Source organism: Giraffa tippelskirchi, chromosome 7, assembly GCF_054371585.1.
Source record: "Giraffa tippelskirchi isolate mGirTip1 chromosome 7, T2T-mGirTip1v1.2.pri, whole genome shotgun sequence".
Classification (NCBI taxonomy): domain Eukaryota; kingdom Metazoa; phylum Chordata; class Mammalia; order Artiodactyla; family Giraffidae; genus Giraffa; species Giraffa tippelskirchi.
In genome coordinates, this window is record NC_137281.1 from 97,110,535 (window position 1) to 97,130,546 (window position 20,012).

At 41.0% G+C, this 20,012-nt stretch overlaps 1 protein-coding gene across 2 annotated transcripts in view; it reads right to left on the minus strand.

Moving 5' to 3' along the window:
* RASGRP1 (RAS guanyl releasing protein 1) overlaps nucleotides 1–20,012 on the minus strand; it is a 776,793-nt gene that overhangs the window by 92,080 nt on the left and 664,701 nt on the right. For both annotated transcript variants that reach the window (XM_081507137.1, XM_081507138.1), the window contains one exon: nucleotides 6,528–6,647. The gene's annotated coding sequence lies outside the window, so the exon portion shown is untranslated. The remainder of the gene's footprint in view (nucleotides 1–6,527; nucleotides 6,648–20,012) is intronic.

Below are 20,012 nucleotides of genomic sequence, written 5' to 3' on the forward strand. Positions count from 1 at the left end.
ACTCTTTGGGACACCCATGGACTGCAGCATGCCAGGCTTCCTTGTCCTTCACCATCTCACGGAGCTTGCTCAGACCCATATCCACTGAATCAGTTATGCCATCCAACCATCTCAGCCTCTGTTGTCCCCTTCTCCTCCTACCTTCAATCTTTCCCAACATCAGGGTCTTTTCTAATGAGTCAGCTCTTCACATCAGTATTGGAGCTTCAGCTTCAGCATCAGTCCTTCCAAGGAATATTCAGGGTTAATTTCCTTTAGGATTGACTGGTTTGATCTCCCTGCAGTTCAAGGGACTCTCAAGAGTTTTCTCCAACACCACAATTCAAAAGCATCAATTCTTCAACACTCAGCTTTCTTTATAGTCCAACTCTCACATCCATACATGACAACTGGAAAAACCAAAGCTTTGACTAGATGGACCTTTGTTGGCAAAGTAATGTCTCTGCTTTTTAATATGCTGTCTAGGTTGGTCATAGCTTTTCTTCCAAGGAACAAGCATCTTTTAATTTCATGGCTTCAGTCACCATCTGCAGTGATTTTGTAGCCCAGGAAAATAAAGTCTGTCACTGTTTTCATTGTTTCCCCATCTATTTGCCATGAAGTGATGGGACCAGATGCTATTATCTTAGTTTTTTGAATGTTGAGTTTTAAGCCAGCTTTTTCACTCTCCTGTTTTACTTTCAGCAAGAGGCTCTTTAATTCCTCTTCACTTTCTGCCATTAGGGTGGTGTCATCTGCATATCTGAGGTTATTGATATTTCTCATGGTAATCTTGATTCCAGCTTGTGCTTCATCCAGTTTGCATTTTGCATGATGTACTCTGCATATGTTAGACAAGTAGGGTGACAATATACAGACTTGATGTATTCCTTTCCCAATCTCCTTTATTTCTGTACATGCAAATACTTACTGTTATAAATTGAGGGATAGTGAGGAGCTCGGTTTTTCTTTTTTCTTTTTTTAAATGAGAGGCAAGATAAGTAAAAGCAGAAAGAGAGAATGGAAGGTTCTGGGGTGTCTATTCTAGTTCTGGCTGAAGAACTGAGCTTGAGACCTGCTGGATAGACAGTGATGGTCAGAAATGGATGGAATCATTTAAGAAAGACTGTGTAGCTCTGGACACACAAAGGGATGCTTTAGAATCAGGGGGAAATGTGACTTAGAGTTACCTGTTTTAGCCAAGGACCCAGCAGACTTCCCATGTACAGCAAATGGCAGTGTACAAGCGAGAAGGGACAGGTGAATGTGCACATCAACTGTACACCATCATGAGCAAAAGAAGGCCCCATTTAGAGGCTCCCAGAAAGTCTTCCTATGACGTGGAGGCAGAGGCAGAAAAAACATGTGTGTGTGTGTGCTCCACTTATCAATATATTATGAGCACATTTTCCATATAAGTAATTTCCTTCTATGATATATGGGATATCCCAATATTCTATGTTTGAAAATGTACCAGTATTTGTCCAACTACCCCTCTCTTGCTGTTGCTTCCAATTTTTTTCTCTATTTTAAACCATAGTAGGGTGAACATCCTTGAAACTCAGAAATTCACAATTACTTTCTTAGGGTAACTTCCCTGAAAGTGGAAGATCTGGATATGAAAATGATGGGGCTCATTCTGAGGTTTTTGAAAACCTCAGGTTTTATGAATTAAAGTTCCTTATCTATATAATGAAAGGGTAAGATGAAACTGGTGATTTTCAAGAATTTATTTTCTTTTTTGCCACTAGATTTTTCACTGAAAACTGGGAAGTGAATGAATCAAAAGTGAACGCATTCTGGTTTGAAAGGCCCATTTGTTACTGTCTCCCTGTCCTCTCAGCTACCGGGGCACTGAGGAACCTCCAGGTCCCTGAGGTACACAGTTTGCAAACCACAGGGTGAGGTGACTTCACATTCCTTTCCCCTGACATCTTGCTATCAGGTATGTTGCTGTCAATGTCTAGACGGGTCTGAGATCACCATTGCTGGGGCCTGCCATGCCCTCTCCCTAAGTGGGCAGTAGGTACTTGTTAGTCTAATATAATAGCCATTTCACAACTGATACGAGGCAGCAAGGATCCTGCAGGCCAAGTTGAAAGGGAAGAAACTAGTGCACACCCACTTGGGGAAGATGAGTCTGGAACTGAGATGAGACAGATGAATTAGGGGAATTCCTGTGACTCTGCACATGGGGAATGCAGATTAATATATAATAAAAATCTCATCTCAAAAAATATCATCTACAACCTTCTCTTTTTGTAGATGAGAAAATGGAACCGAAGAAGGTAAACGTCTCACACCAGGGCATATTCAGCAACTTGGTGGTATAATCAGGTATCCTGAAAACTACATATAGGCTCTTTTGCTTTTACTCCTTTGATCATTCCTCCCACCCCCTATAAAGGGAAAAGGACAGAGGGGAAGAAAAATATAACATTTACAACACCAGTTATAGTCAGACAATGGTCTAGACACTTTCCTTATACTTTGCTCATTGACAGGATAGAGTATTGTGCTATTGTGCATGTATGGTCTTTGCCTCAGAAGCTCATTCTGTGCTCCATAGGCACCCAGGGGTGAGTGACCTTGCTGCAATTTGAACTCAATCTCTCACTCCAAAGACCATTCTGTCCCAACTTGAATCTATTTTATTAAGCTAGAAAGGTACCTGTTGCCTACATATCAGATTGCAGAGGAATTTGGGAAGTAATTTGAAGACTAAATAAGATAAAAGGCAATAAATAAGAAACTGATAATCAAAGCAATGGCTTTTCCTGTAGTCATATACAGATGTGAGAGCTGGACCATAAAGAAGGCTGAGTGCTAAAGAATTGATGCTTTTGAACTGTGGTGCTGGAGAAGACTCTTGAGAGTCCCTTGGACTGCAAGGAGATCAAACCAGTCTGTCCTAGAGGAAATCAACCCTGAATATTCCTTGGAAGGACTGATGCTAAAGCTGAAGCTCCAATATTTTCGCCACCTGATGCGAAGAGCCAGCTCACTGGAAAAGACCCTGATGCTGGGGAAGATTAAGGGCAGGAGGAGAAGGGGGCAAGAGAGAATGAGATGGTTGGATGAAATCATTGACTAAATGGACATGAGTTTAAGCAAACTCCAGAAGTTGGTGAAGGACAGGGAAGCCTGGCATGCTGCAGTCCTTGGGGTCACAAAGAGTCAGACACAACTTAGTGACTGAACAATTAGCAACAAGACTCTAAATAGGATGTAGACACAGCGATTTGATTCAAAAACATCAATTTAGGAGTACGTGACCAGAGACCCTGCCCAGAACATAATCTTCGGAGGTCCTTCTTGTCATGAAAGTTGGTGCTGCAGCAAGTGGTGTAAGAAATAGAGAGAAATCCTCTCCCTCAAGTCAGGTTCCTCTTGGAAATTCCATTCAGAGGATGGCATTCCATCAACATACTATTGTCCTCTCTGCTCAGGAGCCTACAGTACACTTCATAAGAATGTGACGTTTAGGTATAGGTCTCCAGTCATTCAGAAGGCTTGGGTACCCCAAGTGCAGGCACAGGGATATAATTCGTGGGGAGAGGAGGGCTTGTGGAGGCCAGGATAGGTACACCGCTACTTGAGTTTGAACTCTAGCACCACCTTTGGTGCAGCCCAAATCTACAAGCAGATACTGCGGCCAGAGCCCTGCTCTGCTTCTCCATTCCTCCACAGAGTGGATTCACTCTGGATTCCACCGTCCTTTGCTTAGGTCATGTAGGAGTAGCCTTTTATTCCTGAAAATTCAAAGCTGCTACATCAGTCTGGAATGCTCTCCATTGCCTCCCAAACTCACACCTCCATAGAGGCCTGTCTTCTGCTGCCTTCCTGGCAGCATCACCCTCTGCCGTTTTCTCTGTGTGCATCAGTTATATCACTTCCTCTCTTAAACCTCAGAGATTGTCACTAGCTGCTATATTATGTTGCTCTCTAATTTTTTCATGTGTGTGAATCCCACTGAACTCAAAGTGTACACATATCTTAAGATCAAGGCAGAGGTGTGGTGATGAATTTGACTTTCGTTTCAGTGCGGTAAATCTTAGAGAATGGATGCATGAGAAGAGGACTTTAAGTCAGAGTGCCCAAGTTTAAACGCAGACTCTGTCTGCCTTGATCAAGTTACTTAACTCACCTGGGCTCCAGTCTCCATATCTGTAAAATGGGCACAATAATGGCTCCTAGCTCACAGGGCACTGATTAAATCAGAGAATTCATATAAAGTGCCTGGCACATTTTAAGTCCTCAGAAATGTCAGCTGCTATTATTTCCATGTGCCAAGCACCAAGTAGGCCATTTTCATCCATCATCTCATCTGTTTATCCCAAGAACTTGGTGGGGTGCTGTAGTGAACGCCACTGGTTGCCACACCAGCCAGCTACTGCTTCTTCCTCATCCATATAAACCTATTATTTAGGTTTTTGTCCTCCTATCACCCTATCTTTGGGGAGAGTGAGTCTGCCCTCAGCCCAGGGGTAAGTGCAGAATACTTTAAACCATTCATGACATCTGTCACCAGTGCCTGGGTCATAGATGGTCATGTGATCACATTCAAGTCAGTGAGGCATGAGAGAATCCTGGAAGGTGGGAGTAAGGGGTTTGGGAAGACTTCCTCAGTAATGAAAAAGAGATTTTGTGACACAGGTTTGATCCTGGGGTTGGAAAGATCCCCTGGAGAAGGAAATGCCAACCCGCTCCAGTATTCTTGCCTGGGAAATCCCATGGACCGAGAAGCCTGGTGGGCTACAGTCCATAGGGTCGTACAGAGTTGGACACAGTTGAAGCGACTTAGCACGCATGGACAGGAAGAGATATTCCTTCTCCCTGCTCTGGATGCTGCGGTGTCTGGATGTTTGCCTGGTACTTCTATGTAAAGGAAGCCAACACAGATGGAGGAGGCCAGAGCCAAGGGAAGCAGAGACAGGCCCCAGGTCGTGGCGTACCTGTACACTTGATGACAGGTGAGATGATTGTTAAAGAGTTTGAGTCACGCTTTTTCTGTAACTTGCACCACCAAAAACAACACACTAATAACAATACACTAATACATTTAAGTATTTTGCTCCCAGGACTTCCCTGGTGGTCCAGTGGTTAAGAATTTGTGTGCCAATGCAGGGTACTCAGGTTCAATATTTGGTCCAGGAACTAAGATCCCATATGCTGTAGAACAACTAAGCCTGTGTGTCACGACTACCGAGCCTGAGTGCTCTAGAGCCCATGCTCCTCCACAAGAGAAGCCACCACAATGAGAAGCCTGCACACTGCAACTAGAGAGGAGTTCTGCTTGCCACAGCTGGAGAAGGCCCATGCACAGCAGTGAAGATCCAGTGTAGCCAATAAATAACTGAATAAATTAACTAATTAATAAAAAATTATTTTACTTGCTGTGTCCCAGACAAGGAAACAGAAGTTCAAAGGGATTTGCATTATTCACTCCAAGTCAGACAGATAGCAAGTGGCCCTGCAGAGCAATGTCCTCCGTCCCCTGTGGCCTCCAGGGCCAAGGACATCACAGGACCAAAAACTGTTGTTTAGTGAGTAGGCAGCATCTCAGAGACTCCTGATGCTTGCCAGTCTGCCTTACCTGCGGTGGTGTAAGACTTCTGTGGCCAGGAGCAGGGAATGTGACATTCTTGGGAGGCTTTAATGACATTTCAACGCAGTGTGCATGGCAAGTCTCATGAGTTCTCCAAAAAGCAAGAAGAGTCATTATCTAAAGTGCTTCTTGCTTTCAGGGCATACTTCAACACACTCAGCTTTGTCATAGGTAATGATTGCTCTTTACTTAAATGATAGACTTAGGTTTGGTAGTTAGCACTTCTTAATGTCATCTTCTTTTAAAAATATGAGATTCATACTATAAAGGCTTACAAAGTCTAGGTCTCCTTTTCTGCTGTAAATTGTGGTGAATTGATCTTGATGTTTATCTCCACTCTAGAGTCCTCCACCTGCGGGTCTGGTAGGAAATCTTGTGGTGGGGTAATAGAAAAACAAGATCCAATCACGATGGGAAGGGGATGTCTCAGATTTTTCTTATCTGAGGAGTCTGTGTCATGTCTTAATAGATGCCACTCTGATTTTCGTCAGGAGATGGAATACCAAAATACATCTTTAATTCTTTTGGAAACTCACCAAGGGAAAGTAACTACCAATGACGTACTACACAGTCTCAGAGGCATGACTGGGATCTGCTTTGTGTGTCTGCCTCTTGCCAAGCTCTAACCAAGCTCAGTCCCCACTGACCATGCATCTGGGTAGAACTTCATGGACACTGACCTTGACTGACAGGGCCAAATGAGGAAGTCAGGGGCCAGTGGGCTAAGGCTGTAGCTGGGGAAATGCCTCAGTATTATACCCATGACTGCCAAATTCATTGTTAAACTCTCCTCTTATCTTAAGAAATAATCATAGGCAAGAAGCCAGTAACAATAAGGGTGACAGTTAATACTTCCTGAGCATGTAACACACATCAAGTTCTGTTTTAAACTCTATACATATATTGCTTTTTTTTAAACAACAGAAATTTGTTATCTTACAGTTCTGGAGGTCAGAAGTCCAAGATCAACATGGCAGCACAGTTTTGATGATGTTCTCTTCCCGGCTTGTAGATGGGCACCTTCTCCTTGGGTCCTCACATGGCCTTTTCTCTGCTTGTGCTATGGGGGTAGTCACAGATATATAAATTGTAATTTTAAAAATATTTATTTTATACTGCAGCATAGTTGGTTAACAATGTTCTGTTAGTTTCAGCAAATACATTCAGTTATGCATATGTGTGTACACCTATATATATCTATACTTTTTCAAATTATTTCCCATTTAGAGTATTATAGAATATTGAGCAGTGTTCCCTGTGCTATATAGTAGGTCCTTGTTGATCACCTATTTTAAATATAGCAGTGTGTACATGTCAATCTCAAAGTCCCAATCTATCCCTTTCCCCCACCCTTCCTCACTGGTTATCGAAAGTTCACTCTCTAAGTCTGTGAGGCTGTTTTGTTAAGTAAGTTCATTAGTATCCTTTTTTTTTTTTTTTTTTAGATTCTGCATATATAAATGATATATGATATTTGTCATTCTATGTCTGGCTTACTTCATTTAGTAATCTTTAGGTCCACCTGTGTCACTGCAAATGGCATTATTTCATTCTTTTTAGTGGTTGAGTAATATTTAATTGGATATATATATATATAAATATACACCACACCCTTTTTTATCCATTTCTCTGTTTATGGACATTTAGGGTGCTTCCACATGTTGGCTGTTTGTAAGCAGTGCTGCAATGAACATTGGGGTGCATGTATCCTTCCAAACCATACTTTTCTTTGGATATACACCCAAAAGTGGGATTGTAGGATCATATGGTAGCTCTGCTTTTAGTTTTCTAAGAAATCTCCATACTGCTTTTCACAATGGCTGTACTAATTTACATTCCCACCAACAGTGTAGGAGAGTTCCCTTTTCTCCATACCCTCTCCAACATTTACTGTTTGTAGATTTTTTGATGATGGCCATTCTAACTGGTGTGAGGGTATCTCTCATTGCAGTTTTGATTTGCATTTCTCTAGTAATTAGTGGCGGAGAAGGCAATGGCACCCCATTCCAGCACTCTTGCCTGGAAAATCCCATAGATGGAGGAGCCTGGTAGGCTGCAGTCCATGGGGTCGCTAAGAGTCGGACACGACTGAGCGACTTCACTTTCACTTTTCCCTTTCATGCACTGGAGAAGGAAATGGCAACCCACTCCAATATTCTTGCCTGGAGAATCCCCGGGACGGGGGAGCCTGGTGGGCTGCTGTCTATGGGGTCGCACAGAGTCGGACACGACTGAAGTGACTTAGCAGCAGTAGCAGTAACTAGTGATGTTGTGCATCTTGTCACATGCCTCTCGGTCATCTGTGTGTCTTCTCTGGAGAAATATCTATTTAGGTCTTCTGCCCACTTTTTGATTGGGCTTTTTTTTTTTTTTTTGATTTTTTTTTACAAGTCCAAAAATCTTTAATACATAGAAATGTTAAAAGCAATGGTCACTTGGCTAAGAGGAAAAGAAGTTTCAAAATTAATTTGGTGACTAGCTAGTTAACTGCATCCAAGTAGATAGGGAAAGTGGGTTGTTTTTTTTTTTTGGCTTGCACTGTCCTGAAAATTGCTTCTGCAAGGAATGAGTCCAAGGAACAATTGGCAATTTTTTTCCTAATCAGATACCAAATTTGCAGATTTCTGGCTCTGGTTTTATTTTACTATGTTCCATTCAGTTGACTCTTTGTGATCTGCACAGGCTAAAGGAAACATGCAATTATAAATGTCAGCATTACTTATGGAAATTCAATGAATAAAAGTAAGTAAAAATTCCTATATGCAAGCAGGACTGTCACTGGCACATAGGTTTGGTAGGTTTTCTCCACTTAAATGTTTTCTGAACCTGACAAATCCAGACTTAAAGAAGGGTAGGGGGAGAGGAATAAACATTAAAGGTCTTTTACATCTTTTATAGACTTCTGTCTACCAGGATCTAAGAGAGAAAAAGAACAATTCCCCTGACCGTTTTTAAAAATGTATACACTCGACCAGTTTAAGACTTTTTCAAACTTCAGAGAAGCTCAAGGAGTGAAGTAACCCAACATAGATTTAAAGAGGTTCTACATGCTGAATACAATGTTCTTGTAATAAATACAGTCATTCAAGTAAAAACAATCACTACAACTTTCCTCTCTCTAACATATCACAGTGGAAAAATCTTTTCTTTTCAGCTCTGTGGCAACTGCAAAGGTTTAGGCACAACAAATTCCAAGGAAAAATAAATAAATAAACTGAGCAAATTTAAAGCATGTACGAGTTTTATCCACGTAGCTCTCTGAGGATAGGCACGGCAAATACATTTGTTGTTTTTTCAGTGGGAAAATGTTCAAAACTTAGCTAGGTTCAGCAAAACCATACACCTTTTCCCCAATATTTTTTTTCTTAAAACTGTCTGCAGAAAGGACCAGCTACCTCAAAGTAATTCCAGATTTCACTGAACAAACACAAGCTGTTTATAAATTGTGGAGACTAATCCCTTGCCAGTCACACCTTTTGCAAACATTTTCTCCCATTCTGAGGGTTGTCTTTTCATTTTTCTTATGTTTTCTCTTGCTGTGCAGAAGCTTTTGAGTTTAATTAGGTCCCATTTGTTTATTTTTGTTTTCATTTCTATTACTGTAGGAGATGGCTAGGAAAAGACATTGCTGTGATTTATTCAGAGTGTTCTGCTTATGTTTCCCTCAGAGTTTTATGCTATCAGATCTTACATTTAGGTATTCAATCCATTTTGAGTTTATTTTTGTGTATGGTGTTAAAGAATGTTCTAATTTCAGTTTCTTTACCTGCAGCTGTTCAGCACCATTTGTTGAAATGATTGTCTTTCCTCCATTGTATAGCCTTGTCTTCTTTGTCATCGATTAATTGACCATAGCTGCATGCGTTTGTTTCTGGGCTTTCTCTCCTCTTCCACTGATCTGTAAGTCTGTCTTTGTGCTGGTTCCATACTGTTTTGATGACTGTAACTTTGTAGTATAGTCTGAAGTCAGGGAACCTGATTCTGCCAGCTCCGTTTTTCTTTATCAAGATTGCTCTGGTTATTTGGAGTTTTTTTGTGTTGCCATACAAATTTTCAGATTTTTTGGTTCTAGTTCTGTGAAAAATGCCACTGGTAATTTGATGGGGATTGTATCAAATTTATAGAATGCTTTGGGTGGTATAATTGTTTTAACAATATTGATTCTTTCAATGTAAGAACATGGCATATCATTCCATCTGTTTTTGTCATCTTCAATTTCTTTCATTAGGGTCTTACAGTTTTTGGAGTACAGGTCTTTTGTCTCCTTATGAAGGTTTATTCCTAGTTATTTTATACTTTTTGATGTGATGGTAAGTAGGACTGTTTCTCTAGTTTCTCTTTCTGATCTTTTGTTGTTAGTATGTAGAAATGCAACACATTTCTGTGTATTAATTTTGTATCCTACAACTTTACCAAAATCATTGATGAACTCTCTGTATATTGTAATTTGAATTCACACAAGCTGCGTTAAACTGTCACAGTTTGTACTAGAATATCTCTCACAATAATAATCGTAGATACCACTATTATAGATGAGAAAACTGAGGCACTGAGACAAAGCAACTTACCCAGGGTTTCAAAGCTATTTCAGAATTTAAATCCTGGTTGAGAATCCAGCTCTACTCACCACTCTCTAGTGCCTTAATAGCCAAGATTGTTCATGAGGAAGAACAGATGGTTTGAAAATGGTAAGCAGATGGTGAAGAGCAAAACACTTTGATCAAGCTCATTTCATTTCTCCATCTTAACGGTGCCTGAGAGGCAGTGGGGCAGGGGGGAGGGCCCGCATGTCGAGATACCTGGAGCCCAGTTTGGATCTGTCCTGACTTGTGTTTAAGACCCATAAAGGATAAGCACCATCCTCCCCTCTTTTTGCTATTTGGGCTGAAATGTAACAACCTACAAACTTTGAAGTATATTTGAATCACCACTGGTTCACAACCTTTAGGAGAAAATGAATCTACATTTCTAATAAGTTCTCCAGGTGACTCAGATGCTAGTGGACTTTAGATTGGCCGGTTGATCCCTGGGGTTCCTTTCAGCCACTTATTTAGTGACAGCAGATTAGTTACCCTGGTGGTTATATTTCTGGTCTGCTTTTGTCTGTAGAAAAGATCAGGGGCAGTGGGAAAAGCAAGGCTGAGAGTCAAAAGTTTGTGACTCTAGCCACTGTTCACTGCCTCCAATATTTTTTTTTTTTTTCATGTAAAGTAGGATAAAGGAGACCAAAAATCAAGGGCATGAAATGAAACAGCTGCTCGGTAATGTCAGCAGCCACCCCCTCATCATTACAGCCACGTTCTGGTCTATGTTGCCATGCTTGAATTAAGAACAGAGAAAAGTTGGAATCTAAAGAGTCACTAATTCTTTTTCTTTTAAAGTTTGTTACTTTTATGGATTGTGGTAAGAACATTTAACATGAGATCTATCCTCTTATCAAAAATTTGTAAGTGTACAATACAGTATTGCTGACTCTAGACACAAAGGTGTACAGCAGATCTCTAGTAACTGAAACTTTACATCCACTGTATGGCAACACTATTTTCCCTTCCCCTTAGCCTCTGGCAACCATTTTATTCCCATTTCTATGTTGATTTTAGATACTTCGTATAAGTGAAATCACGCTATGTTTGTCCTGCTGTGACTGACTTATTTCACTTAGTATAATGTCCTCCAGGTTTATCCATATTGTCACCGTATGGCAGGATTTCCTTCTATGAAAAAACTGAATGATATTCCACGGATCTTGACAATGATTTTTTATATATGACACCAAAAGTGCAAGCAAAAAAAAGCAAGAATAGGAAAATGGGACTATAAAAGTACACTAAAAATAATCTCAGTTCTTAAGTATCTTAATAGAACTTAGATTAGTTTTCTCCACCCCTCTCTTAAAAAGATTTTGTCCAAACTCCACTAGTGTGGATCTAGCATACACATGGTGTACTTGCAGACATACCTCTCCCTATCCTTTCTTTGGATTTACACTGCTAATTGATATTTTCCTGTTGGCTCAGGTACATCTTAGTGCTTCAGGAAGTCTCTACAATGAATTAAAGGTGCTTTGTAAGTCCTAGTCCCAGGGTTAGGGAGGGATGAACTGGGAGTCTGGGGTTAGTAGATGCAAACTATTACATTTAGAATGGATAAACAAAAAGGTCCTACTGTATAGCACAGGGAACTGTATTCAATATTCTGAGATAAACCATAATGGAAAAGAATATAAACAGGAATGTGGCAACATTGACTCAATGGACATGAGTCTGAGTAAACTCCGGAAGATAGTTAAGGGCAGGAAAAAAAAAGATAATTAAGGACAGGGAAGCCTGGTGTACTGCAGTCCATGGGGTTGTGAAGAGTCGGACACGACTGAGTGACTAAACAGCAACAACAATATATGTATAACTGAGTCACTTTGCTACACAGCAGAAATTAACACAACATTATAAATCAACTGTAATTCAATAAAATAAATAAGGAAGTAAATAAATAAATCCCTAGTCCCCTTGCAAGGAATCTTTTAAGACTTTATTTACTTTTAAAGCTAGCTCTTTTTGAGAGTCAGCATGATCTCGCATCTGGTCTAATCTTAATATCATACACTAGAACAGAAGAGTAAGAAAGGATTTTTATTATTAGCTATCTATTGTCAGAGAATAATTTTATCAATTTTATTTATAATTTAATAAATTTATCAAAATTTTATTTGATATCAAATAATTTTATTTGAATAATTTTATAAATAATTTTATAAAACTAATTATAGTTTTATAATTTTATTAAAACTATGACTCTCACACAAACTGAATACACATCAAACATTTTATTCATGAATATTGAGACAACTAGTAAGACATTGGACTTCCCTGGTAGCTCAGTGGTAAAGAACCTGCCTGTCAAGAAGGAGATGTGGGTTTGATCCCTGAGTCAGGAAGATCCCCTGGAGAAGGAAATGGTAAACTTCTCCAGTATTCTTGCCTGGGAAATCCCATGGACAGTGGACCCTGGTGGGCTACAGTCCAGGGGGTCACAAAAGAGTTGGACATGACTTGGTGACTAAACAATAACAACAACAAATAAGATATTACAACTAGTCAAAGGCAAAGCCAAAGTCCAATTATGCATATAGGTAATCAGAAATGCTGATTTAAATTTGCTACTAGATACAAAAACAGCCTTTTTCACAGGGTGAAAATCAGTGCCTCCCCCCTCCTCCCTGCCCGACACACACAGGACAAAATTTGTTTGATTTTTCACGTACAGGAATCATTTGTATCGCTCTCAGCTTTCCGTGAGTTAAAGTCTGTCTCTGCAGAGTTGTAAAATCTTTGAAGACCAAGACAGGGCAGGCCTCTAATGAATCAGACAACCCTAGGAGGGTCTTCAAGACAGTATCTTGCATTTTACTGAGAGAATACTCGATGATCTTGCACATTCAGAGTTTTTCCATTTTTCTTGACCCTGCTATATGCTTAAATCTATAGGGATGCTGAACATTCTTTGAAATCATGGCAGGAAATCCCTGGTGGCACTGATTTCCTCTCTGCCACATTGTTATGCAGTTGAAAACAAGTTAAAATGAACATGAAGTTCTCCTTGAAACTGGTACTTGCTCTGCATTTCCTGCTTCTTGTCCACCTGTCCCAGCCACTGAGACCTAATACTAGTGACCAGAACCCAGGAGATGGTTCTGCCTTGCTTTCCCTGACCAGCCAGCACCTTCTCAGTGAGTCCACGAAAAAGAGCTCAAGGATGAAAAGGGAGAACAAGGGGGAACTCGAGTCTTGATTAGAACTCAAGTCTTCTGATCACTAACTTGCCCTGATTTCTTAGAAAAGAAGTAATACTAGAGGAAATGCAGAGAGTCAAACCTGCTGTGTGTGTGTGTTGACGAAGACTCTCTCTTTAACCAAACTTTGGCCAGGTACCTCTCTCTCCAAGCCCCTTTCTCTAGGAAGTGTTGACCTTGTCCTGTCTTGGGCCTATTTGGTGTGATTTTAGCAAGAATCCTGACGAGTCAGTTGAGCAGGAACCCCCGACACCCTTGCTATCTGGTGTGCCTGGTCCCCCATCTTTGATGTCTAAGTGAGTGGCCTGCCTTCCCAGGTAAGAATCTTGTTAGACCAGTTTAGCAAGAATACCCCTACCTTCGATGTCTCCTCTTAGTAATTTTCCATCCAATGGACCCTCCTGGATTCACTCCCCACTGGTCCTGAGCACAACAGACCCAGCAGCCCATCTCGCCCTACCGAGAATGAACGCAGGGAGAGGCGGTAGGGTAGCGTCCACCCAGGTTTATGTTCCATTTCCAGGTGACATGTAACTTCTTAGCTCCAGGCTCTTTCTTTCTTCTCAGTGAGGGGGACACCAAAACAAAGAGTCTGGGACGAAAAAAGTAACACTAGCTCTGCCACTCACTACACTAGCTGAATAGGGAATTTACCTTTCTTTTCCTCAGTTTTCTAGACTGCAAAATGGACATAATAAGAGTACTTATCTCATAGCATTGTTATGTGAGTTTATTAATATTATATTTATGAAATACAAACATTAGTATTTACATTTATGTGCATTTCACGTATATGTTTGGCTTTGTTATTAAATAACTATTTATTAGTTAAAAGTGTTTTCTTAATCTTTAAGAGAACTATTATGAATATGTTTAACCTAGGTAGAGTGATATAAATGGTACAAAGGACATCACAAGCAGTGAAGAATGGGAATAATTTGAGGAGGGATGCTTTTCTCTGCTCTGAGTGGTTAAATCCTCAAGAAAGCATCCTTCACTCTGTAATGTCTACCAAGTTAATTTTGCTCTTCCTCTGAGCAAAAAAGAGAGGTAAAGAGATGGTAGCCGATGGACTTCCCAAAAAGGTGACTCAGAAGTGCTCAGGGTTAACCACAAAGTACCAACTAAACAATGGAGTGGGGAGTCGTCAGGCAGCCAGTTCCCCCAAGAGGAACCCTGTGGAGCTGGGGAACATCTGCTTCAGGGGCCCTGGAAAGAGTGGAGGTGGGAAGGGTAGAGGTGGTGGGAAAGGGGGAATCCCTTTTCCACCTCTCAGCGGGCACTCAGGAGGGCAGTAACCAATCTCACTCTTGAGAAGCCCTCCTAGAAGAAACACACTCCTTGTTTGTGGAGGATCATCTGGACCACTGAGGAAGCGATGTCTGCAGCTTGTAGGTGAGAGAAGGGGCTCCGTCTGCCCTCAATGTCTTAAACACTGATACTGTCTCCTGGAAGAACCACTCCAAGGGTACAGAAGAAAACTTAGAGATGAGAACCTGATGGGGAGAAAAGTTCTGGGAGGCCCAGGCCATTCTGGATCTTGTGAGAAGGAAAACACATTACAGAAAGCAGCCAGTCTCCTACACCCTCCCTCCACCCTCCACCCAGGGTGAGGACAGAGACGAGAAAAATCATCTTAAAAAATGACTGCTTCTGGGAATGGCCCACAGGCAAGGAAGCGCAAGTGTTTCTCCAAGTGCGAAATGTGTGCAGTAAATTGGATCAATGAGTTTGATCTGTATGTAAAAGCGGTAGGGCCAAGAGGTGTCTAGATTAATCATTCTGAGGGAAGTTGTTTGGGTTGATAACTGGGGAGCGCCCGCCACTGATAAGTGTCATGCTACTTGTCACACTACTTGTGACAAAGTAGTGTGATCAAGAAGGCCTCTCTCTGCTTGTGCTGTGGATTTCAGTTGGTTGGTGAATTAACAGTCCCTTTTTCCTTAATGCCACCATCATTGTTTCTGGCAATCACAGGGTGGCCATTCCATCTTATGTAGAAGATGTTGATCTCCTGAAAGCCAATTCTCCCAGGGGATTAGAGCAAGTTCTCTTTGGGGCGGGGGGGAGCCACAAGATGAGGAAAGGAAGGAGAACCATCTCATTGCTCACACCACTGACATCAACCTAGTCAAATGAAAAATATGTAGGTGGAGGGAAAAACTGAAGACACAAGGCTACTTGGACTTTCCACCAGAAGTTGGAGATAGAAACTCTATTTCTGTATTAATCTTCCCTCTTAATGCCTGCTTCAAATCTTTCAAGTTTTACCTACCCCCTGTATAGGATTCCTAATAGCATGCTGCCTGTCTAGAAATCTTTCTGAGAATTAGTATTACTTCTAGAAATTAGTTTGGGCTTCCCAAGTGGCTTAGATGGTGAAGAAACTGCCTGCAATGCAGGAGACCTGGGTTTGATCCCTGGCTCAGGAAGATTCCCTGGAGAAGGGAATGGCTACCCACTCCAGTATTCTTGCCTGGGAAATCCCATGGACAGAAGAACCTGGCAGGCTACAGTCTATGGGGTCGCAAAGAGTCAGATATAACTGAGTGATTAACACTAAGAGAGGATCAAGCAAAATAGAATGAAGCATAATTTTTTTCGCTAACTTACTTATGTCATTGAATGATTGTTTTTTAACATGGTCTAAAACATTTTCCAAAGAATATTCCACTGTAAGATATTAATAAATAACATACCCCAGAATATGGCCAAATTTTGAGGAATACAGGGTTAATATGAATTATATAGGTTTCTTTGTGGTAAGATTGCTCAGGGTCTTTAATAAAGTGATAGGTATTATATAAATCAAGATGATCTACCTAATGAACAGTAATTCCCAAGCTTACCTTTGGAGTTTCATGACAGAGAAGTGATATAAGGAACATGTTTTAAGACAGACCAATTATTTCTCAGCTGGTGGATTTCGCTATTTGGAAGGTTACTTCTATATTAATAATTTTCACCAGGAGCACACCACAGGCAGACATCATGGGGCAGTGAATTGACACATGAGTCAGGAGACGTGGCTTCTAGTCCTTCTAGTTCTTCTTACCAGCAGGGGCAAGAGTACTAATTTGCTAGGCTTCAATTTTATCATCTGTAAAATTGGTGAGTAGAGGCCTTACTTTCTTTGCAGGGCAATGGTTGGGATTGAGAATCAAGTGAAAAATCTGAAATAACACAAACATAAGTTGGTGGCAGTTGTGATGCCTGAGCTGAGAAATCACTTACCTTGTTTGTCTGGATGATGCCTCGGGGCAACACTGCCTGTTTCTGTTCTTAATCTACTCTGTATTATCAACAAAAATAGGAATACCTATTTTGCATAAAGCACTGTTTGCACTGAACCTAGAAGAGGTATGCAGTCCTCTGGAAATGCTTAAATTCCCTAGCTGGGTGTGGTGTTGTCAATTAGGGGTATCATGCAAATGCATAACTCACTCTGCCTGTCTGGACAAGTTCAGTCTGCTGGTCCTTTCTACCTGTTGTTTACGGTCATTAATGAAAGATTTCCTTGTTAAATGGACCAATGGAGCAAAACCTGTGCCTTCAGGAGTAGAATTTGATATCAGGCATATCTGCCTATCGCTTCTGTGAACTCCACTTTCTTCCTTCAAGATCTGGTTTTGTAACTACTTTCCCAAAGATAGTATTGGTTTGGGTCACTTGAGGATAGCCCTGGATGTTTTCAGACTGGGATTCATCCACCTCTATTGTCTAAGACACTAGTACTAAGTCACTTCAGTCATGTCTAACTCTTTGCTACCCTATGGACCATAGCCCTCTAGGCTCCTCTGTCCATGGGATTTTCCAGGCAAGAATACTGACTTGGGTTGCCATTTCCTTCTCCAGGGGATCTTTCTGATGCAGGTATTGAACCTGCATCTCATGTCTCCTGTATTGGCAGGCAGGTTCTTTACCACTAGTGTGACCTGGGAAGCCCTGTTGTCTAAGGGTATCATCAAACCTGCACTGGAAAAGGATGTGTTTCCAGAGACAATTGCTAAAGCATGTGTTCTTGAAAGAGGTGGGTCAGGTAAACAAACAAGGTTGGGAGTCAAGGGCATAGCATACCAGAAAACCAGAGCAAATGTGGTTGTAGCACAACTTGAATAATAATACCATTCATGGCAATTACTTTGTATCAGGCACTGTCCTATGCACTTCCCATAGTTTAAGTCCTTTAAATCTCAGCAGAGCACCTTGGGGTGTGCCTTTATTAGCCTGATTCTAGACATGAGGAAAGCAGCAAGTTTCTGATGCCCTCTCCAGGGCTCTGTTTCTAAGGATAATAAGTGATGTCCCGATATGATAGATGTATCTGGCAATTGACCTATGCTATCCATAGTTCTGGGGTGACTCTCCTGGCTATGGTCAATTGATTCCTAGATAGATACCTGACTCAAACACAGCCAACTCATTGGCAAGTCATAGACACTCAAGAGTTTGGATTGGGAGTCACAGAGATAGGAGTATCCACCAAAGCTCTAGGGATCAGGCAGCCAGTAGATGAGAAAGTAGAAGGAGTTCTTCCACTGAGCAAGGCAAAGAAGGAAAGAGCCACGTGAAGCTAAGAAATCACAAGAATGCTTAAACACTCCAACTCTGGGGTCTCACAGGCCAGGGTTCTACTCTGGACTCTGTTATCTGTGAACATGGCCAAATTGCCTAGCTTCTCTAGGATTCAATTTCCTCATCTTACAGAAGTGATGGTTTTGCACCAGGCAAATTGCTCAGCACAGTGCCTGGCACAGGATATGCACTCAAAAGAATAGCTATTATCATTATTATTACTATTTCTGATGGATTTTCAGTTCTCCTAAGGTTTGACTTAATTTCTTTTTCTAAGATTCCATCACCTCTGTTTAATTATCATAACCCTTCTTTTACTAGAGTGAGATGATAGAAATTCATGAGTTGTCAAATAACACAGCAATAACCGCTCTCATTTTTCAAAAACAGACTTAATTTTTATAGCAAAACTGATCGGATGGCACAGAGATTTCCCACATATTTCTACCCCCACACATGCATAACCTTCTCCATTACCAACCTCCTCCAAAGTGGCACATTTGTTATAACTGACGAACCCATGTTAACATATCATCACCACCCAAAGTTCATAGTTTACATCAGGGGTCACTCTTGGTGTTTTATATTCTATGGGTTTGAACAGATTAATAATGACATGTATCCATTCCATTATAGTGTCATACAGAGTAATTTCACTGGTCTAAAAATCATCTGTGCTCCATCTATTCATCCCTTCCTCCCTACAACCCCTGATCTTTTTACTGTCTCCATAGTTTTGCCTTCTCCAGAATGTCAAAAAGTTGGAATCATACAGAGTGAAGCCCTTTCAGACTGGTTTCTTTCACTTGGTGATATGTGTTTGAGCTTCCTCCATGTCTTTTCATGGCTTGATAGCTTATTCCTTCTTTAGCACTGAGTAATATTCCACTGTCAAGATGTAACATGGTTTATTTATCCATTCACCTACTGAAGGACATCTTGGTTGCTTCCAAGATTTGGTAATTATGAATAATTCAGTTCAGTTCAGTCACTCAGTCATGTCCAACTCTTTGTGACCCCATGGTCTGCAGCATGCCAGGCCTCCCTGCCCAACCAACTCCCGGAGTTTACTCAAACTCATGTCCATTGAGTCAGTGATGCCATCCAGCCATCTCATCCTCTGTCGTCCCCTTCTCCTCCCACCTTCAATCTTTCTCAGCATCAGGGTCTTTTCCAATGAGTTAGTTCTTTGCATCAGGTAGCCAAAGTATTGGAGTTTCAGCTTCAACATCAGTCCTTCCAATGAATATTCAGGACTGATTTTCTTTGGGATGGACTGGTTGGATCTCCTTGCAGTCCAAGGAATTTTCAAGAGTCTTCTCCAATACCATAGTTCAAAAGCATCAATTCTTCAGTGCTCAGATTTCTTTATAGCCCAACTCTCACATCCATACATGACTACTGGAAAAACCATAGCCTTGACTAGATGGACCTTTGTTGGCAAAATAATGTCTCTGCTTTTTAATATGCTGGATAGGTTGGTCAGAACTTTCCTTTCAAGGAGCAAGCATCTTTTAATTTCATGGGTGCAGTCACCATCTGCAGTGATTTTGGAGCCCCCCCAAAATAAAGTCTGTCACTGTTTCCACTGTTTCTCCATCTATTTGCCACAAAGTGATGGGACCAGATGCCATGATCTTCGTTTTCTGAATGATGAGTTTTAAGCCAACTTTTTCACTCTCCTCTTTCACTTTCATCAAGAGGCTCTTTAGTTCACATGAAATTATGAATAAAGCTGACATAAATATCCATGTTTGGGTTCCTGTGTCCATAAAATTTTAACTTACTTGAGTAAAAACCAAGGAGTATCACTGCTGGATCATGTGCTAAGAGTATGATTAGTTTTGTAGGAAACTTCTAAACTGTCTCCCAAAGCGGTTGTGCCGTTTTGCATTCTCGCAGGCACTGAATGAGAGAGTTCATGTTAATTTCCATCCTCATCACGTCAGTGTTAAGGGTTTGGCCACAACCCTCCCCTTTTAAGATCAGCTCTTTAGAATATGATCTGGGGCATGTATAGGATTTGTTCTTCACAGAATCACAACAAAAGGATGACAATAT